Genomic DNA, 24,560 nt, shown 5'->3' on the forward strand with positions numbered 1-24,560 from the left:
GCTAATGTTATTTTAACTCTTTTTCAAATTTGGAGTTTAAATGAATAGGGTTTCAATCCTGCCTTTGTCACTTACTACCTATGTGATACTGGGGAAGTCACTTCTCTTTGTCGGTAAGATGCGAGGTTTAAACAACGTGACTTTCAGGTACACAGGCTCACAGGATCATAAATATAAAGAGCCTTTGAGGTCATTTAATTGCATCCTCTCATTTTACAGATGAGAAACTGAGGCTCAGGAAGGTAAAGTGATTTCCCTAGCATTACATAGGTATTAAGTAGTAAAGCTGGGCTTCACATCCAGGTCCTCCCAACTCCAAATTTTGTATGCTTTCCATCTATGATCCTAAATTTAAGCCTTATGATTTTTAAGTACTCCTAGTAGGCAGACCATTTTGGCATCTCACCACCGAAAGCATGCCACAACAGTGAGTACTATTTCAAAGAAAGGTTCTTTGTGACAAAATGTTTCCATTTCCCAGTGGATGGTCCATAGTAACAGTGCTCTGTTTATTTGATTACAATGAGTTTGTTCCTGGCAAAAATTATCAATATGACCATAGGTAAGTTTCTTCTCTGGGCTAGTTGCCCAACTGGCATCATTTTCCTTCTTTGTAAAATCAGGATTTTGGATTCGTTGATGATTAAGATGAATCTCTCAAACTCGCTATAAAATTCTGATTCTATGAATGCTCTACACAGCAATTTTATCCTGCAAAAGAAGTTCCCAGATGTCCAGGTAGCAGTTGCTCTCTGAAGTCAAAGTATAGCACCGACTGGGCAGCATTTATAATAGGGGAAAAATGAGAGCTAAGTTGGTTCCTTGCAAGTGCCTCTTTAAATCTTTTTTTCCCTACCATCTTCTGCCAAGCTATCACCATTCTGTCCTTTCTACTTCCAACACCTCAATATCATCAATAGAAAAAAAATTACCTAAATCCCCAAACTTGTTTTTATCTCCAGGAATGAGATTTTTAATAATAAAATTCTAATGATGACAGAATTTCAGTGCCATGAAATATCATGAGGGGCAGCTAGGTGGTGCAGTGGATAGAGCTCCGGCCTTGGAGTCAGGAGGGCCTGAGTTCAAATATGGCCTCAGACACTTGACATATACTAGCTGTATGACCCTGGGCAAGTCACTTAAACACGACTGCTTCACCAAAAAAAAAAAAAAAAAAAAAAAAAAAAAAGAAGCATGAAATATCATGACTGTAATGCAGAGACCTGAAATTCAAATCCCAGATTTGTCAAACCTGGAGATTTCTGGTGTCAGCTTCCTCATACACAAAATGAAGGAGTTGATCTTAATTTCTTATGTGCCTTCCATCTCTCAAAGGTTATAATTTTATGACTGAACGAACTTAGCAGTGGCATGCAGTTATAGGATTTTACCCATAATGTACCCATATCCATTTTACATATCATTGGGAAATAAGAGGGAAATGGATTTTGCCCAGAATTTTATTGCACCACATTTACAGTCATATTTAAATGAAAAATAAACAATATTTTTGTGATTAAATACAAGCACACATTCCAGGGAGGGTGCACATATGTGCACATAAACATGCAGAAAGAGAATTAGAATGGTTCTTTAGGGCCTCATACCTACCTTAGAAAAACAATAACAAAAAAAAACCATCTATAATTGATGTTCCCCCACCAAATCATGTTTCTTTTAAAAGAATCTGGAAAGACACTAGCCGTGTAACCCTGAGCAAGTCACCTGACTTATATGCCTGAGTTTCTTCATTTGTAAAATGCAGAAAATAATAGCACTTACCTCCCACAGGCGTTGAGAACAAAATGATAAATAATATTTGTAAAATACTTTGAAAACTTTAAAGAGCCATATTATTAAAGAGCTAATTATTATTAGTAGTAGTAGCAGTATTCTTCTTATTCTTATTATCATTATAATAACTTCAAGGTGGTTATCTAGGCCAAGTTTCAAAAGAATTCAGATTGGGTCACCTGCTATATAAGCATTACCAAACACTTCAGCAATCCATAAAATTTGGCAAAATAAAGTGATACCCGCCTCCTCTGGGATGGCTGGAAGTATATGTTTTCATCATTTCATGTCTCACAACACAACGGATTTCTTGTGGATTTCTAGCTTAGTCTGATACTCATTGAGTTCCACCTTGGAAGCACTGAAGATATTTAGAATACTGGGCAACAGTCTTTATTACTATCTCTGAAGCACAAAAATGAAATGACAACAATAGAACTTTGGTTTTAAACTTCCATATCTTTGCTGGTCATCAAGAGATCCTCAAAGCTAAAGAGTTTAGTACATAGCACAGAACCTGGCACAGCAGGTGCTTAATGAATGCCTGTCGACTTAGTTTTTGGATTTAATTCTTGGCTTTTTAAAAAATCGGTCACCAAGGGGTAGCTAGGTGGGCGCAGTGGATAGAGCTCCGGCCTTGGACTCAGGAGGACCTGAGTTCAAACTTGACCACAGACACATAACACTCACTAGCCTTGTGACCCTGGGCAAGTCACTTAACCCCATTGCCTCATTAAAAAAAAAAAATCGGTCACCAGAAAGATATTCATATATAGCCAATAGCAATTTAGGATATTTTACAAAGATATCAAAATAAGTCTTAGTTGATAGTTTTCAAAGTCCCATTGGGTAGGTTTGGCCTGTGTAATCTTAAAGCAAGTACTATGGAGCAGTAAACTGAAAATAAATGCTTTTAAAACCTCACTGATTTGAACTTACTTGCAGGGAAGCTTAGTTTCAGTTAGTGAAATTTTGAAAAAGAATTAGTGTAAAAGAATCATCTCAATTAATGTAATGTAATCTGTGTAAGGACAGCAACAACATTTTAAATATGTGAACAGGATGGTTTACACCTGGTGATCCCTTTGAGGTATAAATCTCTTTGATTTGGTCAAGAAGGAACTACTGTGATTGATTAACTAAACAAGTTGACAGAACATCTGAGGATTTTAATTTAGCAGAGCAATTTCAGCAGTTACTGAGTCCCATGGCAGAGCAATTAAGCTTCCAGAATGTTTGGAGGAGGCTAATCCTAGCTCCTGTATCAGAATGAGACCAGATGAAAAGACTACACTCTTCCGCCACCGATCATGTCATTGTAGAGACAACACATTTAGCTGAAGCAGAGAGACATGCAGAGGACAAAGAGGAACATAGATAGATGCAGTAAAAAAAAAAAAATAGTGTCAGGATCCCCATGCCAAGACTACCCCACTCTTTTTACTATTAGGAGACATCCTGTTTTCCAGAGTAAGCTGTGTTATGCTGGGCAAGTCATTTAACCTGTTTGCCTCATTTTCCTCAACCGTAAAATGGGGATATTAGTACCCATCTTCCAGCGTTGTTGTGAGGATCAAATGAAATAGTATTTTGTAAAGCATTTAGCACAATGCCTCATAGTAAGTATTTGATAAATGCTTGTTTCCTTCCTTCCACTCTTTTTAGAGAATGTGTTGTACCAGCTGTTCTTACTACATTACCCTAGTAAATACATTTTCGGAAAAAGTTAATTGAGCCTGCTGGCTGATAAGCAATGAAAAGAATGCTGAAAGAAGCTGAGAAGCGACAGTATTAGAAACCCCTCGCAGCCTTCTGGACTGTTCCTAGGGTACCGTGAGAGTAGAAATAATCAGCCACCCTCTACAGACCACCAATGTGAGTGGGAGTTAGTGGAGTAGCTCAGACATTTGCAATGGCAGTTTTGTTCCTATCAAGTGTATCTCAAGAAAGTATGTGAAAATGTTCTAAGATGTCCAAAGTAAGCTATTATTATTCACTGATGAACTTGACTAAGCAAATTTATTCAAACAGTTGCCAAGCAGAAGCCTCTAAGAGATCTGTTTTAATGAATAAATAAAACATTTATAATTAGCATATCATTTGTATGAGAATAGCTAGTTCTTAAACACAAAAGAAACTCCTTAAGTATATTAAACAGGTATTTCAATGTAGAGGAAAAGCAATTGAATTTGGAGTCCAGGACTTCTATTAGAATCCAAGCTGTGCAATTTACTACCTGAATATACCTGGGCAAATGACAATCTTTCTGGCCCTCAACTTTCACACCTGTAAAATGACGGGCTTGGATTTACAGACTTCTAAGTTTCCATGTAGGTTTAAATTTGTTATACCATTATAAAAACATGAATTGTGGAGTTTAAATTGATTTTAACTACCTAAGTTATTTATAAAATTTAGCATTTTACAAAAACTATACATTTTTATAATGATTTTGAAAGACTCTAATAATAAGGAATTACTTCTTTCATATTCAAACCTTGAATAGGGGTCACCAACACCTAATGCTTTAACTAAATGCTTTTAATGTAAATAGATAGCATTTCAATAAAATACAAAACTTGTTTAAAACAAAATTCAATTCCAAATCTCCTCTCTGCTTCTGGACCCTAACCCATGGCTCACAACAACCAGAAATTTAAAAAATCAAAGCAGCTGTGCTGTTTGAACCACTGTTGAATAAGCTCTTGGACAACATGCAGTACTTAACAAATTTCTCTTTAAGTTACTCAGAGAACTGTGTTTGGAATCTTAGGCACAGTTTTACTTGAACTTTTTCGGCCAACTGAGCTCTCATAATTCCAACCAAATGATATTATTTTCAGCTCAAAGACACAGCTGTAGAAACATCTCTAAAATGGCTAGCATTTCACACACCAAGTCTCCTCCTCCTCCTGGTATGTAATTCCATGTGGCTTTCACCTGTTCAGTCCACTGTCATCTGTAACAATTTCTATAATGTTTCCATCTGCTTGTATACCTTGCAATAGCAGTCATTTAAAATTAAAACCACAGTTTTATACTACATGGTCCACAAGACATTTAGACAAAAAATTAGAAAGTGACTTATTTACTGTCTTGTTTGATGTGTAAACTCTATAGTGTAGTCAATAAATCAAAACCTGGAAGTCACATCCATATTACAGAAAAAAAAAACTTTCCCCCCAAAACAGTAACAAGCCTATAGAGAAGTTACTGAACAAGAACTTGGGCGTGTCAATAGGCCCAAAGATGCTCATTTCATGATTAAAAGGTCTTTTCTCACCTTTTCTACATGGTAAGGCTATTTACTTCCTGTATAGCTAGATCAGACCTGGGATCCCACTGATGTTGGCACTATCTCTACCAGGTGCAGAATGAACCCCAATCCAAACCTTTCAATCCTATCCTTCCATAAATTATCCCTAAGAGTCTGGGCTCCACCCAACATTGAAGAGGCCTTCCCCTACATCTCTTGGTGCTACATAGAACCCAATGGACATGAGGGCTATCTACAGGTTGTCTCTTTCTCTTAATACATGACAAGCCCATGTGCTTTTGTGGTCACACATCACCTATTGCTATCCTTTACAATGTTTCTCCTAAGACAATTCTTTGTTGATATCAAGAAAGGAGATGTGTATGTATACATATATCTATCTATATATACACACACATATATATATAGATATATACAAAATTTAACACATATTCAAATTGCCCAAACAAGTTTAATGAATAACCCAAACTCTAGTTAGACTGTTCTAACTAGGTCTCATGATATATAAGTTCTAACTCCTTAAAAACGAATTTAAGTATGCCAAGAAATAAATGTGCTAAATATGGGTAGGCACCCTGACAGTCCTTTACAAAGCATATTTAAAGCTAGAAACAAAATTCAGAATAATTTTTCTCCTCTCTTGACGCTATACAACTACTGCAGTTAGCCTGATTTCAGACTTCAAATACTTTTCAGTTACAGAACAATTAAGGATTATTTTTTTCATCCACAAATATCACAGATTTAAATTGAAACTCGTGATACCAGGAATTCAGATTTGGAAGTTCCAAATATTTTTACAAGATAAAGTTCACTATTTACATGAAATTTTAAATTCTAAATCCTTTTTGTTCCCATTTTATTTCCATTCACTCATCCAATTACTGAATTTTTTGATCTGGTCTCCACAGTAACACAAACTTGGATTAACAGAATGGCTGTTTTATTTCCAAGCTTACAGCAGGTCTCCGCCAACGCTGACCAGCACCACATTATGACTCAACTCTGTGCAAAATTGTTCCCAAAGACCCTTCTTTGCATTTTCCAATCCATTCACTTAGAAAGAAAGCCATTCTAAGTCAATCTCTAAACACAGTTGAAAGTCAACAGGTAGAGAGAAATTAATTACAAACCAGAATGATTTGCCACAATCCAAACTGCTGATGGACTCAATACAAAGTCTAACATCTGAATAAGCTAATTTTAACCTTTAAGAAAAACAAGGTTCCACAGGATACTAAACCAATGTCCTCTGATCCTTTTTGTCCAGTTCCTTCATGTTCAAACATCAATAGTTCACATCCAAACATTTATCAAATATGAAAAAAATATAGGAGATAAGTAAGCCTAACCTGCTTTTAAATCATCCCTAGTCCTTTCCCAAATCTGCAAGACTGTGCACTCTGCAGCTGGGGGGAAATACCATATTTTTAGACTAATGCAATAAATTCTTGTCAAGGTAAAACTGTGCATGACTAGATGTTACACATAGTTATTTTATGGCACTGTATCCCTGCGTGAAGTTCTAACATTTTCCAAGACTGGTTTAAAAACACACACAAAAAAAGCACCAGACACTGTTAAAACCTACCAACTAGTTCTACCATACATTTTGGAGTGGAATTTTTGTTCAAGTGAAACAAGTGACAACTTTCGAGACCGTTTGTTAAGCCAAAGGCTATTTTAAGGTATAGTAGGGCCTGCCTAAGTGCTTGTCACACAGCTTCTCTCCCAATCTCTTGGCAGGCCTCCAGCACATTCCAATTTTTAATGCACAGTTCTAGTTAGAATCTAGTTAGCATAGTTATTTATCTCTAAGATACACTAAAATGTCCCAATATTATACTACTAACTTACCTTCTATTAAAATTAGGCCAAGATTGTGTACAATGACTTTTTAAAAATCTGAACACCTTCTAGTTATAACCGCTTAGTCCAAAACAGATGGACAATTCAGGTAGGCTTTAAAACCATGCCAAAATGATCCTGAAACTGAGGAGTGCAGGGAGGGGTAAGATGGCCAGGCACCCTAACTTTCAAATAAATTTTAAATCAACAATAGCAGAATAGAAAGGGCAGCTAAAAGATTTTCTATTTTACAGATGCTTAAAACCCTTCTACCCATCCATGCTGGGTTTTTTTTTTTTTAAATGATCTTTTCTTTTCATCTCTGCCAATTCCCACTGACAACTACCCAACCCTGGAAGAGCCCTCTCTTGTAACATTATTTATTGGGATTTTTTTTAAAGTTTAAAAACAAATATAACATGACAATATGTTCTTTAAAAGTCATCACAGTACAACCTATAACTTGTTAACATTTGGCAAATAAGCTACCTCTTTCAAGAACAAACCAGAATGGCTAACCACATGCTGCATTCCGTTGTTGCTACAAATGTATATTTAATTAGATCACTTGATCCTCAAGCTTCACACAGATGCACAGCATTCCAGAGACAGACTAGCTATCTATATTTTTTAATTAAATATCAGTTTGTTCTAAAAGTCAATGGAAGATTTTGAAGCAATTCTCTCAACTATGGTCCAAGATAAAAATAATGCCTTATGTATTATATTTTATTTGAGATAGACTGAGTAGATTTTAATTCAAGAGGAACACCACCCATGGAGACATTAGCCGCAATTAAATATATAATATTCACACAAGATGAACAAAATGGTATTTCACAGCTGGAAAAAAATTCATTTGGTTGACACAAAACACAAATAGTTGCAAATACCATAAATTACTCCTCTTTCCAGTTAGTTTTTACCCTTAGTAACTCAAACAAAGGTTTCTCTTATTTGATGCTGAATAAGGCATAACATCTAGAGATATCATTGACTACAGAACCCAGAATTCATTCTAATAATGCAGCAAATCAGATAAAAACAAACGCCAGTGTCTTTAATGCAATTAGATGTGCTTCCAATAGAAACAGATTTGCCAAATGAGAAATCATCCTATTATATCAGGATGACTGGAAAGAATTCCCTTGTGCTAGGTGATTAAAAAAAAAAAAACACCACCTTATAATAATAGTTTTTAAAAATAAGCCAACAAAATGAGCAGATGTCATTTTTCCCTTTCTCAAAATGTCATACAAATCTCACTTGTTTCAGCTGCTGGGGTGCTTTTCACTCAGGTATGGATTGGGCATTTAAGGACAATCAACAGAACACAGTTGTCAACAGAGTTGTTGGAACTGTCAAGTAAAAGCACCAGGCACCTTCTCAGGCAAATCACTAGGCTGATAGTTTGACAACCATTCTGTTCTCCTCAAAAAAGACAGGTGAGCTAATTAGGTCAGAGATTCAATTCCGCTGCCCAGAGCTGGAGGGCAATCAATCTCACTCTCTGACTCCTCCCCCAAACACTCGCTGCTCCCATCTTGTCTCTTTCTGGCATTCTTCCTCCTAAAGAGGGAAACTCCCAAGGTTTGCAGCTCCTTAGCATTTAAGCCAGGATCCATGCCCTGTAGTCGTTAGAAAGGCCTGGAAGGAAGGAAAAAGGTATTTTGACTGACATGGTAGTAGCAGCTCCAAAATAGAGCTGTTTCTCCCACCAAATCGTGAGTCTACGTAGATTTTGCCCCTATGTGACAGTGGGAATTAACTATTCAAAGTGAACTAGCCTAGTAACGCCCATGCTCCTCTGTGTTCTTCCCTCTAAAAATGCATCTTTGGTCTCTAGTGTTTGAAGCAGGATGGAATGAAATCATTTACTGACAATTCTTTTCAAGAGGGCCAGAAACCATCCTCCTACCTTTTAGAAACAGTTTCCCCACCACTGGCATAAAATGAATGTGTACCAGTCAATAGAAACTTATACTATCAAAAAATTTTTATATTCCTTCGAACCTGTTCCTTCAGTCTCTGGCTCTCCCGAAGCCCACCAGAGGCCATCATTGCTGAGGCTATGAAAGCAGTAAGGAGTAGACAGGTTAAATATTTTTCAGGTTCACAATATAGACTGACTTGGGAAACACTGTTCTAGAGAAAATTGATGCCTAAAAGACTGATTTTAGGGAAAGCTAGTAGAGAGCACCTGCCCTGGAATCAGGTGGCCTCAAATCCAGCTTCAGATACTTACTAGTTGTGTGAACCTAGGCAAGTCACTTAACGCCATTTCCTCCCAGAAAAAGAAAAAAAGACTGATTTTGGTTTTCAGGTTTCTTAAACATTCTCACTTCCTTTTTTCTCCCCCTCTTTAAGCACTGTTGGTGGCACAGCATCTGCTCCTTTTTTCCCCTCCTCCCCAGCATATGGAGAAAGACTCTTTCTAGGTTTCTTCATTAGGAAACAGAGTGAGGCCAAAGTATTATTGGAATTGAGTAGACTGGGAGGCTTGCCAAAGAGTGGCATCACTCTTCATGCTCAACAGTTCTCCAGGGTTTGGTTTGGAAAACTAGGTTATATCAGATGCTAACTTTGACTTTTTTTTTTTTTCTTGATTCAGATAGTTCTACCCCAAGAAAGAAATGTGAGCTGCCTTTCAATTGTTTTGATCTACCCAACATGTGCCTAATATGTGTCAGGCAGTATAGAGCCATTTTGAATTTGATTAAGATTCTCATGAGCCGCCCCCAAAACAAATTTCTTGTAATGATGGCCAGTAGGTTAGCTCAATCATATTTGTACTTCAAAAACATTAATCCATAAAACCAGCAATGGTAAATTATACTTTCTCAATCTGTGGCCAGTATGTTGCAGGGAAATACAGGTTACATGTACCAAGTATCACTGGATTCTACAGACAACAGTGGGAAACAAGGTATAGTCCAGAGCATATAAAGAGATGTATCTCAAGAGAATTGATGCAATTCTGATGGGAGTTCTTTCAAAACAAAGCAAAACAAAAAAACATTATCTACTTAGAATTTCATTTCTGGTGTTTTTCCATTGCACATGGATTGTGCCCAGATAAGAAAACTAGCTACCGTAATTACACAGGTGTCTGGCTCTTTCATTAGCTGTTTACTTTTTATCAAATGAGTTTTAAAAGAGCACATAGCAACAGATATTTGTTGCTACTAAGTGATCTTCAAAATTACTAGTAATAAACCCTAACGACTAATACCTACATAATTTCAGACAAGCCACTTTACCTTTTTAGTACTTGATTTCCTAATTAATAAAATGAAGGTTTTCTTAGCTCATTATATTATTCCTAGAAATCACTAGAAGAATAAACTCACATCATATGAACATTGAAATTGGCTTGGTTTTAAAACTATTGTATAACTCTAATTTGGACAGTTTTAAAAGAAACAAGATGTGGTTGCAAATGATCAATTATGGATATTATGCATATATATCCTAATAAAATGTGGTATATTTTTCTTAGTTAACAAACATAGTTGGACTCTGAAAACTGTTGTGAATTCGGGGGAAAAAAATAAACACAATAACTTTGACCCTATTTTGTACTCCTCTTGAAAACCAGGACTCTAGGTAATAAAAAATGTACACATGTAAAGAAAAAGAAGAAATTTATGAAGGTCTATTAGTTACCATTCACTATCCAACTCTAAAATCTACATAGAGAAGAGGGAGTGTAGACCCCCCAAACGTTCAAAAAATATGAATATTGTAACTTTGATTTGATCTTAGGGCAAGCACACCAGGACAAAAATTATTCTTAAATCAGCTACCAGTGGAGTAGGGAAATAAGAAACTATCCAAGGCCAAAGGCAATAGAGACGAGAGGATTTCATCTTCTCTTGGATGACTTTTTTTGTTTAGGCACCCTTTGGCCTGCCTCTAATATCCTTTCCCACACTCTGAAATTAATGAAATGCAAAGGTATTGGGGAGGGGGAATGGAATCTAACTCAGAAATTCCAGTTTTTCCTTGAATGTCCGGAGTGTGTGAAACATAGAATATAAACTCAATCATCAACTCACTGTATGTAGTACCACGGTTTTGCAGCCAGATTCAGGGTTAGTACAAAATTAGAAAATCAAGTTTGGTTTAAGGTTGTGCTTTGCTTTGTTTTGTTTTTAATTAAAGGGGAGATTTGATTTGGATGCCTAAAAATTGAATGTAGCCTAAAAATAATAGATTTTCTTACTGATCACTCTCTGTATAAATATACAAAGAGTACAATTTGTAATTATGTATAGTATGACTTTTGTTGCTTGAGTAGTGAGAGTCAATGTGATATAAGGAAAAGAGCCCTAGATTAGACTTGGAGACCTACACAGAAATTACAGCTTTGATACTTACTAGCTATATGACCCTAGGGCAAATTCCTTCTCTTTTCAGAGCCTTAACTTCCTTATTTGTAAAATGTGGAGCTCCAAAGTAATAGATTAGACAAGATGAAGGTAATAAATAATTCATGTTAAACAACAAAGGAACACTGAGTTTGGGTCAGGTGGTTTGGGTTTGAATTCCTATTCTGCTACTTACTGCCTTTATGACCTTGGAAAAATAATCTTATCCCTTGGAACCTTAGTTTCCTTATCTATGAAATGATGGGTTGGACTAGATGACCTTTAAGATCTGTTTCAGAACTTAATCTATGAACCTGTGAACTTAATGGGCTAGAAACTCACCACAGGAGGGAAAAATCCTAAAATAAACTCTTGGACCACATTCCTTAAAGATGGAACCTGCCCCTTGGATCACACAAAAATATATAAAGACAACCTTATCACATGAGAATTAGACTCAGGGTGTCATTAGATCAGTTAATCATCTATTAAGTTATATGTAGTGTACAAATGTTAGAGGCCCTTTTTTTTCCTTTTTTTTTTTAAGGCAATTGAGGTTAAGTGACTTGCCCAGTGTCACACAGCTAGTAAGTGTCAAGTGTTTGGTCCCAGGCCAAATTTGAACTCAGGTCCTCCTGACTTCAAGACCTGTGCTCTATTCACTGCGCCACCTAGAGGCCCTTTTAAAGAGCTGCTTTTATTACTTTTTAATTTTTGGTTCACAAAATTACTTTTTAAGGTACTGACTGATATCATGTTTTAACACAATTTACTCCAAAAAATATTTATTGCACCATGCAAAGAACTGCTTCATGTGTATCACACTCACTTGGCAGCTGCATGATACTCAGGAACAGACTAGGCACTAAGGAAATACCTGTTGATTGATTCCATCAGAATTCCTTTGATAAACCATGAGTTTCCATACACTTTGATGAAAGACTTGTTTTCGATCTACATTTTTGTATGGTTCATGAATAATGTGCTTAATAAGATTATTTCAAGGAAAATCATTAAATAAAATTGCCATATGATAAGATAAAGAGATAAAAGCCATTGAAGAATTATACTTCTCTGGATAACAGAATTCAATATTAAGGAATTTAAATCCACTTCACACCAGTATTCTAAATTGGGTCAGGTTTATCTTTCAACTTGCCTTTCCCATGGTTTTTGCTATGACACATGGTAATAAGATGTTCCACATGTTAGACTTGACATTGTTTATCTAATGTATCATTTTTCTTTAAGTCCTGTGACTGCCCTAAGGAAATGTGTTGCTAAGTAAAGTGGAAAGAAATAGGCAGATTCTATATATCATAAGATAGTTCCCAAGTCACCATCTATGCCCCTAACTCTCTCTCAAGCTCTATGTCTATATTTTCATCTAAGACTCAGATGTCCTGCCAGTAGCTCAAATTCAACTTGTCTAAAGCTCACAGAATCACAGATGTCATAGTTGAAAGAAGCCACCGACTCAATCTGAGTCTGAAACATTTTTTTTTAGGCAATTGGGGTTAAGTGACTTGCCCAGGGTCACACAGCTAGTAAGTGTGAAGTGTTTGATCTGAGGCCGGATCTGAACTCAGGTCCTCCTGACTTCAGGGCCAGTGCTCTATCCATGAAACATTCTTCAAAACAGAAGTTCTAGGAGCAACTAGGTGGCCCAGCGGATAAAGCTTGGGCCTTAGAGTCAGGAGGACCTGAGTGTAAATCTGGCCTCAGGCACTCGAGACTTACTAGCTGTGTGACCCTGGGCAAGTCACTTAACCCCGATTGCCTCACCAAAAAAAAAAAAAAAGAAAAAAAATTCTACATGGTCAGTTTTAATGAACTAATAAGAATCATTTGTAATTAGCATCATCTGCCTATATATCATTTATAATGATCCTGTTTTTAAACTTACAAAACAGCATTATTTTTATCTTACAAGGAATTCCAGCATACTTGTGCATGAGTGTGCAATTGCAAGTTTAAGTTTCAACATACCTAACCTAAATTTATGTCACACCTTTTGAAAACCATTGATATAAACAACGTAAAACTCTTAAATAATTTATTCTTTCAGTTCATTGCCCATACAATTGGCTTTAACATCAATGAAAAAGAAACATTTTAAACATTGGTAACTAATACTTTTGAGAAAAATATATAATTTTGTAGAGTTTATTTACATATTACACACTCCTCTACAAAGTATGTTTTATCATATAAAAATGTTAAATGACAAAAACATCCCTAATATGGGTCAGGTAACTCTAAATTATTGTATTCTTATGACATTTTTTTAAATCACACGCACATTACAGAGTGCCTACTTTATAGTTTTCCAGAGCAATGAAATCCCCCTTATTAAATATGTGTAGATCTTAAAGATGCTTCAGGGAAAAAAAAGTCCAAATGATCAATAAGTTTGGAATGTAGGAACTCCAAAGTCTTAAGGAAATAGACTTATTCAGCTTCAATATTCAGAAAGAATTCTAAAAAGAATTCTGATATAAAGCAAAGTATTTATAATGGATCACCAACTCTTCTTGGCTGTCACTTGATGAAAGAACAAAAGGAAACAGGCCAATGTTGCAGCAAAAAGGGCTCGTGGTAGATATAAGAACTTTCTGGCAATGGGAATTGTTAATGGATGGCTTCCTGCCCTGAAGATGTTTAAAAATGGAAGACTGGACAGATTAGGTACAGTCCATGCTGAAGAGAATAAAAGAAGATAGATTATTTTTGGAACTTTACTTCCAACCAGGTACCTTCATGATTATCTCATAGTTTCGTTATACCTACAAGCTAAGGAAGAAATGGATGTTGCCATTCCCTTATTAAAGATGGCAGAACCTTGGGTATTAGGTACCTGGCTTCCTAGTCTAATAACTTTGATTTTCGGAAGAAGAATGCTTCAAGGACAAGCAACAGGGTTGGTTTTCTTCACCAAAAATCCATGTGATGTTACATATACCAAACTCTGACTAGATTTTCTAGCAATAGATCTATCTCTTTCTTTAATGCTTTAATCTTCCAATAGTATTCAAGAAGGAAACAGTGTGGGGCAGCTAGGTGGCACAGTGGATAGAGCACCGCCCTAGATTCAGGAGGACCTGAGTTCAAATTCAGCCTCAGACACATAATGCTTACTAGCTGTGTGACCCTGAGCAAGTCACTTAACCCCACTGTCTAGCCAAAAATAAAAAAAAAAGAAGTAAACAGTGGATGTCATAGAGAAGTCCATGGAACTTTTGTAACTATTACAAAAAAAAAATGTTGTTTGCGATCCAGCAGAACTAAAATGAATATTTAGCACTGAATTAGAAAAAGAAAATAGAACTGTAAAAATCTTTAAGCGGGTGTATGCCCTCCCCCACACTAGAAATGGATGAGAATGCTTTTATAGAATTTATAGCAAATGGTTGTCACTCATTGTATAAAAAGTCTATCTATATTAAAAACAGTATTTGGAAATGAACTTTTTCTATCTCTTTACAAAATTAGATATAAATGTAAGTTAACTATTTCATCTAGAAACTTGGTCTTTGTCCAGGTCAATCAGTCAACAAGCACGACTATATGCTAGAAACTGTGCTAAGTGTTGGTCCAGTCTCCCTTCTGATTGTATCACAAACAAATGTCTCCCTGCTTTTACAGTATCTCAATCACTATGGTTTCCTAATCTACAACTGAGTTATAATAGCTGTTATTAACGTCTTACCCAATAGATCTTGACAAGTATGGAATGCCTTAACAAGAGGTGATAGGCTGACAGCCTTTTTTTTTTTTTTTTTTTTACTGCCCCACTAATTTTGATCCTCTCTTCTAGACTGCTCATGTGATGGTCCCTAAACACCTCACAAACAAATTCAGAAAATCAAAAATATTAAATGTACTTTTGGACTGTAATGCAATAAAAATTAAATTCAGTAAAGGTTCATAGAATCATAGATTAACAATTAATTGGAAACTAAATAATCTAATCAAGTAATCATCCTTATTGCTCCAGTGGCAGAATAAGAGTCTTATCAGAATTTGTAGCTGATAGATAAATCACAGCTACTAAATCTTATGATATCAGCATTTAACTATTCCTTATAATGAAGAAAATTGAAAGTGTCTTGATAATCCATGGGAATAAGATTAAGATTTTGTGACACAGATTAATATAGGAAAGCAAAAATGAAACTCAATTCAATATGTTTCATGTTTTAATAATCCTATTGAGTTTAAAAAATATACAAATCATCAAGCTGTCATCTAAAGCTTAATTTACACTAAATTTTATTATGTATTATTATGCATATTCAAATGCCACAAACCTAGATTCACAAAAATATGATCATCAACTGATAATTCTTGGCTTTGAAATATTTAACTATTGAGATACTACATCTTTACCTAATTTAGGTGACATTTCCTAAAAACCAAAACCTAGAATGGCATTATGCACTAACTTCCATTTGTCACTCCAAATACAAGTATTTAAGAGAACTATAGGAAAGCCATTTGTAAATTATATTCACTATCTAAAGAGTTAAAATCACTTTCACACTGATTGAGTAGATACCCAACCACATTTGATTTAATGCTATTAAACACTGAAAGTCATAAGAAGAAAAAAAAATTATTTCATGAAAATTTTCCCAAATCACATTTAGAAGAAGACAGGTAGAGAGAAGATGTGAAATTTAAGTAAGTGTGGTTAATTTCAGCTACAATCATCTTAATGATGCCTCTACTGAAATAATCTTTTGTGTAGAGTCAACTTTTCTACCTAAATCAAAAAAGATTCTGAAAATGTTTGATTTCTATTAAATATAAACCTCATTTGTTATCTCAAGGCATGAATTTAGTTTCCAAATAGTTTCAGTTTAAAGGGGGGGAAAAACCTTGACTAAACCCAAAGCAATAAAAAACCCCACTATTACCAACCATTAAACAGCAATTTAAAAAATAATATGTCAAATTCTAACATCTTTATACACTTTTGAGGCCCAAGAAACTAAAAACATTTAACTTCTTTAATTTTTCTAAATGCACATAATTTTTCTATAGCTAAAAATCTATATTTTTAATACTGGGTGCTTTAAGCTGCTAAATGTGAATTTATTACTGACATTAACTTCTGATATATTTAGGAGCCAGCTGTAGTGGAAGATTACCTGTCATAATCATCGATCTAAATAATATATTCTATGACTACTCACATACAACATGCATTATTTCCTCACATTTACAATATCATTCTTCCTGTCGCCCCTCCCTACTGCTCCTACGGTACTTTGATAGTATCGGATTAATGTCCACAGCCGCAGGCTGGGCTCCATCAGACCGCATTAGAGCTGCAATCGCATAACTCCTCTTCATTACAGTACAATCTAACAGCAAGGAGGGTCCCTTTACCAGTACTTCACCCACTCCCTCCTGTCCCCCCAATTATCTCCCCCCGCCCCTCCCCCGCCAAAATGTCTCTTTCTCCTTCCACACCTAGGTGACCTGTTTCTTTTGAAGCCGTATCCAGCTGAAACCGTATGACAGGGGACAGCCAGCCCTAGGCTCTGGGAAGAAAAAAAAAAAGCTTTCCAACTGGGTGGGGTTGGGAAAGAGCACAGGGCGATGAGTTGCTATGCAAAGCAGAGCCACCAAGAACAAAATAAGGTTGTCATATATCTAGCTGCATTGTGCTGCATCATCCCACTCCTGCTAGATCATGATTACACATACTTAAAAAAAACCAAACTAATCCAAGCCATTGATTCTTCTTTCCCTGAGGCCCATCTTCAGATACTTTTCTCACCTGTTTTCTCTTTTTTCTTCTTAAAATTCAAGACGATTTGCAAAGCCTGCAATCATATGAGGCTCCCTTCCCAATATGGAGAAAGGAGGAGGGAGGGGGAACAACTGTAAATCTGATTGCAGCAGATTGACATTTTTCCCATCACAAAAGCTAAGAGAACGACCAAACGCAAGAAAATAGGGTGTGGGTTCAGGGAGGAAGAAGGGTTCCCAAACCAGCACAGCCCTAGGGGGCCAGAACAGAGAGATGACCGGGTCGCTACAAACCTGTTGAAGAACACCGAAGACCGAAAAAGCAGCCTGTTCCCAGCACCGTGGCTGCTCACGCCCAGTCCAGAGAGAGTGGGAAATGAAGAGGAGGAGAAAGGGGAGAAGGAGGAGGAGGGAAGGAAAAGGAGGCGGGAGCAGCAGCAGCGCAGCTCAGGACCACGCCTGGTTGCATCTCTTGTACCGTTACGGCCAGCAACCTAGGTCACCAAGCACGGCCAGCGACCTCTGTCATTTCCATCCACTCACCCAGGTGCCCACTCTCCTCTCTTTCTGCTCTTCCTTTACACACACACACACACACACCAATCCAAGCAGCCAAAGGTGATTTTTTTCTTTTCTTTCTTTTTTTTTTTTTTGAAACTCACTAAAATATGCGCTCGAGAGCCTCAGTATCCCTCTCTATGCCCACCCCGGAAAAAAAAAAAAACTGGAAAAATAAAGCACACAGCTTAAAGGAGGAGAGAGGCAATGGACAGGAGGGATGTCTACTGCAACCTAATGATGGAGCCGCTGCAACAGTCACACACTACCATGTCTGCAGCTGCCAGACTGCAGAGCCTGCCCGCTGCCCTCTCTCCGTCTTGTTCATTCCCTAGGCCCTGAATCCCACCCCAAGCGCCCTTTTTCTCGCCCACTGCCCTGCAATAATAGAAACACTTTTTTAAAAGAGTGGGTCACCAGCCCTGAAATCCCCTACTCACCCCTGCTGCCCCTCCCTCCCTCCCGGTTTCTGCAGCCTCCCCTCCCCCCTCCTTCCAACCTCAGTGCTGGGAAAGGGTCAGCGTGATTCCTCCTCGTTGTCGTCCTGGCACAACACCTTAAGGTTCACAGCCCCCCGCCCTGAACCCTGTGCCGCTCCCTCTCGAAATCCTCTCCTACCCACCTAGCCCGGGGGGTGGGAACGGAAAGGAGGCGTTCAGTGAGTTGGCATCTTGTCCGCAGAACGACAACCGCAGCCTCAGGGCCCTTACCTCTTCGGGGTCCGGGGAGATGGAGAGGGTAGGGGGGTGGGGGGCGCCGGGGTCCCGTCCTCCTCCTGGGCAGCTGGGTGGGGTGAGAGGCGGCTCGTCGGGGCGGGCAGCCGCCGTGGGGGTCGGGGCTCACAGGACAGGACCGGGCGCCGTGCAGTGCAGCGCTGCGCTCCCGGAGGAGATGAAGGGAAGGGAGGGACTGGAGGAATCCGCAGCCCACACAGCAACAGCTGCACTGATTCAGGAGGCAGGCGGGAGGGAGGGCGGGAGCTGGGGAGGGGTGGGAGAGAGGGGGCGGGGAGATGGATGCTGCACAGACACCCACCCACAAACCTCTCCTCCTCCCTCTTGCTCGCGCTCCCCACCACCACCACACAAACAGCTTCTCTCTCCTTCTGTGAGAGTACCCACCGCCCTCTGTCAGTCTTCTCCCCAGCGCTCCTCCAGCTCTTAGCCCCCTCCCCTCCCCCCCCCGCCCCCGGCCTCCTCCCAGCTACCTGCCGCTAGCGCCTTCTCTTGGCTGGAGCTGATAAACAAGTGCGCTTGCATATTCACCTCCCTCGGCATTCCTCCTTTCCTATCCTCAGCCCCCGAGGCTGGGCCTGGAAGCCAGGCATCCGGATTGGGGCCACTGCCGCCTCAGGAGGAGAGGGAGCGCCGGGGACAATGGGGGCTTTGTCCCCATCTCCCGAGACGGCCAATTTCACGTTTAATTTAAGGCTAATTCGATTATCACCATGGAAAGGGGCAGTCTAATTTTGACCGTGACTTCTCTCAGTCTCTTTTCTTCCTTGCTGTTTTTTATTTTGTAACAATGGACAAAGTTTGTTTTCTGGGTTTGGGGGTTTTAAGTGGGTGGGTTGCTTGTTTTTGTTTTAAATCTGGAAGGTAGTGCTTGTAGGGTTCCGCTTAGGTTGGAAAAAGGCGACATCTCTGTTGGGCGCCTTTTTTTTTTTTAAGTTTCCCAATTCTCTGGGTCAAGTTCTTCCTTTGTGAGTTCTTTTAACCCTTTCTACCTAGGTAGCCTACCCTGGTAGTTGAACTCCAGCCTTTTAGCCCTGAGGCAAGCATACCCCAATAGCCTCCCCCCCCTTTTTGAGTAAAGTGTTCCCCCAGGCTAACAAGCTGTCAGTCACTACTCACTAATTTACCAGTCAAGGATCTCATCAAAACGTATCTACGTTAGCTAGAAATCTGAGCTTTAGAACGTAAGCTCCTACAAAAGTTGTGGTTACTTGTGTGGTATCTAGCCCAGATCTAAGGAAAAGGTGAGCACTATACACTTTTTTTTATTATTTCTGCTCAAGAGAATTGTTGAACCTTTTCTTCTGAAGGATCCCCCAAATCTTAAAACAAAAACTGATCTAGAAAGGTTCGAGAACCTCATTACTGCTGTACAGCTATTTCAAGGCAACAGAGCTCTAAGACCTGGTATATTTAGTTTTTTTTTCCTTTTTAACTGTTTACAGATGAATACCGTGTTTTGCTGAAAATGCAGAAATTTGAACTGACAACTATGGTTAACATGCACGTACACATACGCATGTACACTCATAAAAGTTAACCAAAAGTTATTTCTTGCCTAATGTACCTAATCACCCTACTCAGAACGCCGGTCTACCCCAAAAGTTAGGGTCTCAATTCAGATGGCCTAAGGCTTCAAAGTAGAAACAAAAAATTTTAATGTTAAAAATGTATAAAAGGTTATTAAATTATCAAAGAATTTAAACATTCTCTTTTTTCTTCCCTTTATAATGTCAAGTTCGAAACCTACCTTGTATTCATTTTTATATCTATATATAATCATATATGTATATGTTGTTTTCTTTCATGGTGTTTGGCACATAGTAAGTGCTTAATAAATGTTTGTTGGTTGATTGAATTAGATGAACATTTTCAAAAGCTTTAGAATTGGTAGTATCCTGTAATACTGGTAAATAATTTTAATTCCGAACATTTTCAGTTTAGAAGGAAAGGGTCCTAAGGGTCAAAAAAATTAGTCATTTAGCTTTCCGTGAGTAAAATAAATGTTTTCACATATTATACTTCAGTGTTTCAGAAGCTGAAGGAAATAAATAAAGCATTTTTCAGGAAGAACATCAAATCAATCAATCAAAACAAAAACATGAAAACATCATACACAGGGAAAATAACACCCTGGAAATGAACTCTGAGCCTGACAACTGAGTTTTTGCTTGTTTCAAAGTTAATGAAATACACAAGAAAACAATAGAGTCACTGGAGAAATAAATTGCTTAAATACTTCCAAAGTTATTTTTAGGAGTGGTCTTTAAATATTGTCTTTATCTCTCCACCACTAGAATGGTTAATCTTTTGGCAAGCTCCAGTAGAGAACATATCCTATCCCCAACCCAAATCATTTTATGCTTTCTCCCTCAGAGAAGGCAACATGTTCCCTCAGCCTTCCAGGTTATATGGCATTGTACCCCGGCCTGTAAAAATTTACCAGCTTTAATAGCTTATTGAGTGTGATTCCAAAATTCACAATGTTAGGGCTACTGAATTAAAGTTTTATTGTAGAATATAGGGAAAATTTTTTAAATTCAGAAATTGAGAAAAGTCCTGCTAGAGAGGGGGGACTTCATCTTCAAATTATTTTATCTAGCATCCAATATATTATTGGCAATCAACAAAAATTAATAAGAATTAACAGATTCAGACCATAGAAATAGTCACTAGTCATTTAATTAGTCATTAGTCATAGCTAGTGAAGGAACACCCTAAAATGGAATACTTCCAGTGTAAAGGGAAATTAGTTTAGGTTCAACATTGAAAATGAGTCAAATTCAGAGAGTAAATTATTATTATTATTATTATTATCATTAGAAATAATTTTGATCTTGGGTTAATAATAATCATTATAAAAAATTTTGGTTTTTACAAAAAACTTTTCATGTTCAACATTTAGTATATTGTAATGAAGAAAACTAAAGAAATACTTTACTGTGTGATTCCTTTCTCATTAAACTTCCTTTCCCTTAAAAAACCTTTAGGCAAGATATTCATATTTAATTATGTTTTAAAAGGCAAAAAGGACAGACTATGACAGTTGAATTTACGCCTATGAACCTCTAATTGTTAAAACAACATTTTAAGAGGAAGCAAAGTAAAAACCATAGAATCAAATGGTTAAAAAGAAAAATCAACCTTGAATAAGAATAACATAAATATGACCTGGATGATGATTGTTAGGTTCCTTTAAGTAAACAGTGATCTCAGTGTGCCAAATCTGTTAATGTTTGATCTTTGGAGTTTTTTTTTCTTTTCTTTTTTCCTGTTATTTGCTTCCCACAGGCTATCTTCTGCAAGTGTACTTTGAAATTTTAGACTCAATCTCTTCTTTCATCAGTTGTTTCTTTGGTTGACCAGGGAATCCACTGGTGCTGCATTGCTACTCAGTAGGGCTAGTTCGAGATGAAATTGGGAAGTAATTAAAGTTTGCCCCTATTCTTTCCCTACCTCCTCTTTTTAGGAAGCTAAGTGGCACAGTGGATGGAAGACCTGAGTTTGAGGTCTTAAGACACTTAATAGTTGCATGACCTTGAATAAATAATTTAATCTCTCTGTGCCTCAGTTTCCTTATCTATAAATTGGGAATAATAATAGAACCTACCTCACAGGATTGTTGGGAGGATCGAATGAGTTAATATTTAAAGCACTTTGCACACCTTAAAGTGCTATATAAATGCTATTATCATCATTCCTCCCCTCAGTGAGGCTTTCCCTCCACATACTGAATGTCTTAATATTTTCTCAACCCTTTCTTCTATGAAAAGCTTCTTTGCACTATGGTGTAAATGACTAGCAGATTTCTTATTAGTATTGTTTATATTAGAAATAAGAGGAACAAGACCTCGGTTTGGTATAAGAAGGAGGAATGAAATTCCTTATCATGTCTTTTCATTTATCAGTGAATTAGAATGTATTATGGGAAAGGAAAAACATTCCCAGTTACTGTTGAAATCCCTTTACGTGGGTGGCTTACTTATAAGACCATCCCTATTTTCCTAAACTCCTCTCCAAACCAAAAATGGTCTGAATCAGTAAAAAAAAAATTTATTAAGTCCCTGCTATATGCCCAATCAATAATGGTATAGTGGGAAATATAAATGTGAGGTCTTACAAAATTCTATTTTAATTAGTAATAGCTAACATTTATATAGCACATACAATGTGCCAGGCACTGTGCTAAGCATTTACAATAATTATCTCATTTGATCCTCACAACCACACTGGGAGCTAGGTGTTACTATTATCCTCATTTTACAGATTAGGAAACTGAGACAAACAGAGGTTAAGTGACTTGCCCAGGAACACACAGCCAATAAGTATCTGAGGCTGGATCTGAACTCAGGTTTCCTGACTCCAAGTCCAGCACTCTATCCACTTTGGCATCTAACTGCCTAATTATATGACAAAGCAGGTCCCTTAGATTTTCTTGAGCATCCTTAATGATTATAACTTTCTCCTTTCTCTACCTCTTAGAACTCCTCTTGAGGTTCAGTTTAAGTGCCACCTCATTCAAAAGACCTCTCCTTATTTCTCCAGTTTGTAACTCCTAATTACTCTATGTACGTGTGTATATAGCTGTCATATACTTATCTGTGAACATGTTGTATCCCCCAATAGAATGTAAGCTTTTCGAGGGCAGATGCCTTATTTTTGTATCTTTCAAATTTAGCACTGTGCCTGGCACAAAGGAAGTGCTTAACAAATATTCATTAATTGATTAGTATTTCTCACTAGTCACCAATTATATGGCTAATCTTTCAGCTACTCCAAAGAAAAATCTTTATTTACAGGAAGAATGGAAACCCAGGCCATATAAGAATCAGCTGAAGAACTGGGAATGTTTAACCAGGAAGAAGAGGTAACAACATTAAGCCTATACTACCAGAATACTGGCCTAAGTCAGGCCCACCCCTCACATAAGGCTTAAATTAAATGGTGTTCCTTCAAATTCTGAGATTCTAAGATTTACGGATTTTGAGCTTTATATTGTGCTTCACATTTCTTATTTTCTTGAATCTGTTTGCTTTTTTATTATTTTTTTAATTTTTAGGTAATTGGGGTTAAGTGACTTGTCCAGGGTCACACAGCTAGTGTCAAGTGTTGGGTCTGAGGTTGGATTTGAACTCAGGTCCTCCTGACTTTAGGGCCAGTGCTCTATCCACAGTGCCACCTAGCTGCCCCTTTTTTCTTGAATCTGAATCTAGATTCCTAGAACATCAAATACTTCTTATATTATATATTTTTACATTTAATTTTTATTTTCTTTTTTCTCAATTACATGTAAATAAGAATTTTTTAAAATTTGTTTTTTTTTTAATTTTGAGTTCCAGATTCTTCCCCTCTCTTCCTATGCCCCTTCTTGAGAAGGCAAGCAATTTGATATATATACAATATATATGTATATATATTGTGGTCATACAAAACATTTCCATACTAGCTTTGGTGCAAAAGAAAACACAGACCAAAAACAACACCATGTTCCCACCCCCCAAAAAAACCACCTCTACGAATAATATAGAAAGTTTAAAAAATGCTTCAATCTGCATTCAGACTCCAACAGTTTTTTCCCTGGAGGTAGATAGCATTTTTCATCATAAGTCCTTCCAAATTGTCTTGTATCATTGCATTGCTGAGAATAGCTAAGTCCTTCACAGTTGATAATCATTACAATATTGCTGTTATGGTGTACAATGTTCTCCTTCCTCTCCTTATTTCACTTTGTATTACTTCATGTAAGTCTTCCCAGGTTTTTCTGAAAGCATTCTGCTTTTCATTTCTTATAGCACAATAGGATTCCTTTACAATCATATACCACAACTTGTTCAACCATTCCCTAATTGATGAGCAACCCTTCAATTTCTGATTCTTTGCCACCACAAAAAGAGCCATTATATTTTTGTACAAATAGATTCTTTTCCTTTGATCTCTTTGGGGTACACACTTAAAGTAGTATTGCTGGGTCAAAGAGTATGCACAATTTTATAGCCTTTTGGGCATTGTTCCAAATTGCTCTCCAGAATGGTTGGATCAGCTCACAACTCCATCAACAATGCTTTAATGTCCCAATTTTCCCACATCCCCTCTAACACTTGTCATTTTCCTTTTCTGTCATATAGTCAATCTGCTAGGTATGCGGATACCTCAGAGTTGTTTTCTTATCCCAAAAGCTGGAGTCTTTGGATTTAACAAATAGTAGGTTAGTATAAT

At 37.4% G+C, this 24,560-nt stretch overlaps 1 protein-coding gene across 3 annotated transcripts in view; it reads right to left on the reverse strand.

Annotated features, from left to right (window-relative positions):
• SPTBN1 (spectrin beta, non-erythrocytic 1) overlaps nt 1-18,398 on the reverse strand; it is a 270,149-nt gene extending 251,751 nt beyond the window's left edge. For 2 of the 3 annotated variants that reach the window (XM_027865230.1, XM_027865235.1), the window contains exon 1: nt 18,321-18,398. The gene's annotated coding sequence lies outside the window, so the exon portion shown is untranslated. Of the gene's footprint in view, nt 1-17,346; nt 17,418-18,320 lie in introns of those variants that run through there. The other variant, XM_027865232.1, reaches the window with a different exon arrangement.
• Nucleotides 18,399-24,560: the final 6,162 nt, after the last annotated feature.

The sequence above is a fragment of the Vombatus ursinus genome, unplaced genomic scaffold (genome assembly GCF_900497805.2).
Source record: "Vombatus ursinus unplaced genomic scaffold, bare-nosed wombat genome assembly UNPS02014778.1, whole genome shotgun sequence".
Lineage (NCBI taxonomy): Eukaryota > Metazoa > Chordata > Mammalia > Diprotodontia > Vombatidae > Vombatus > Vombatus ursinus.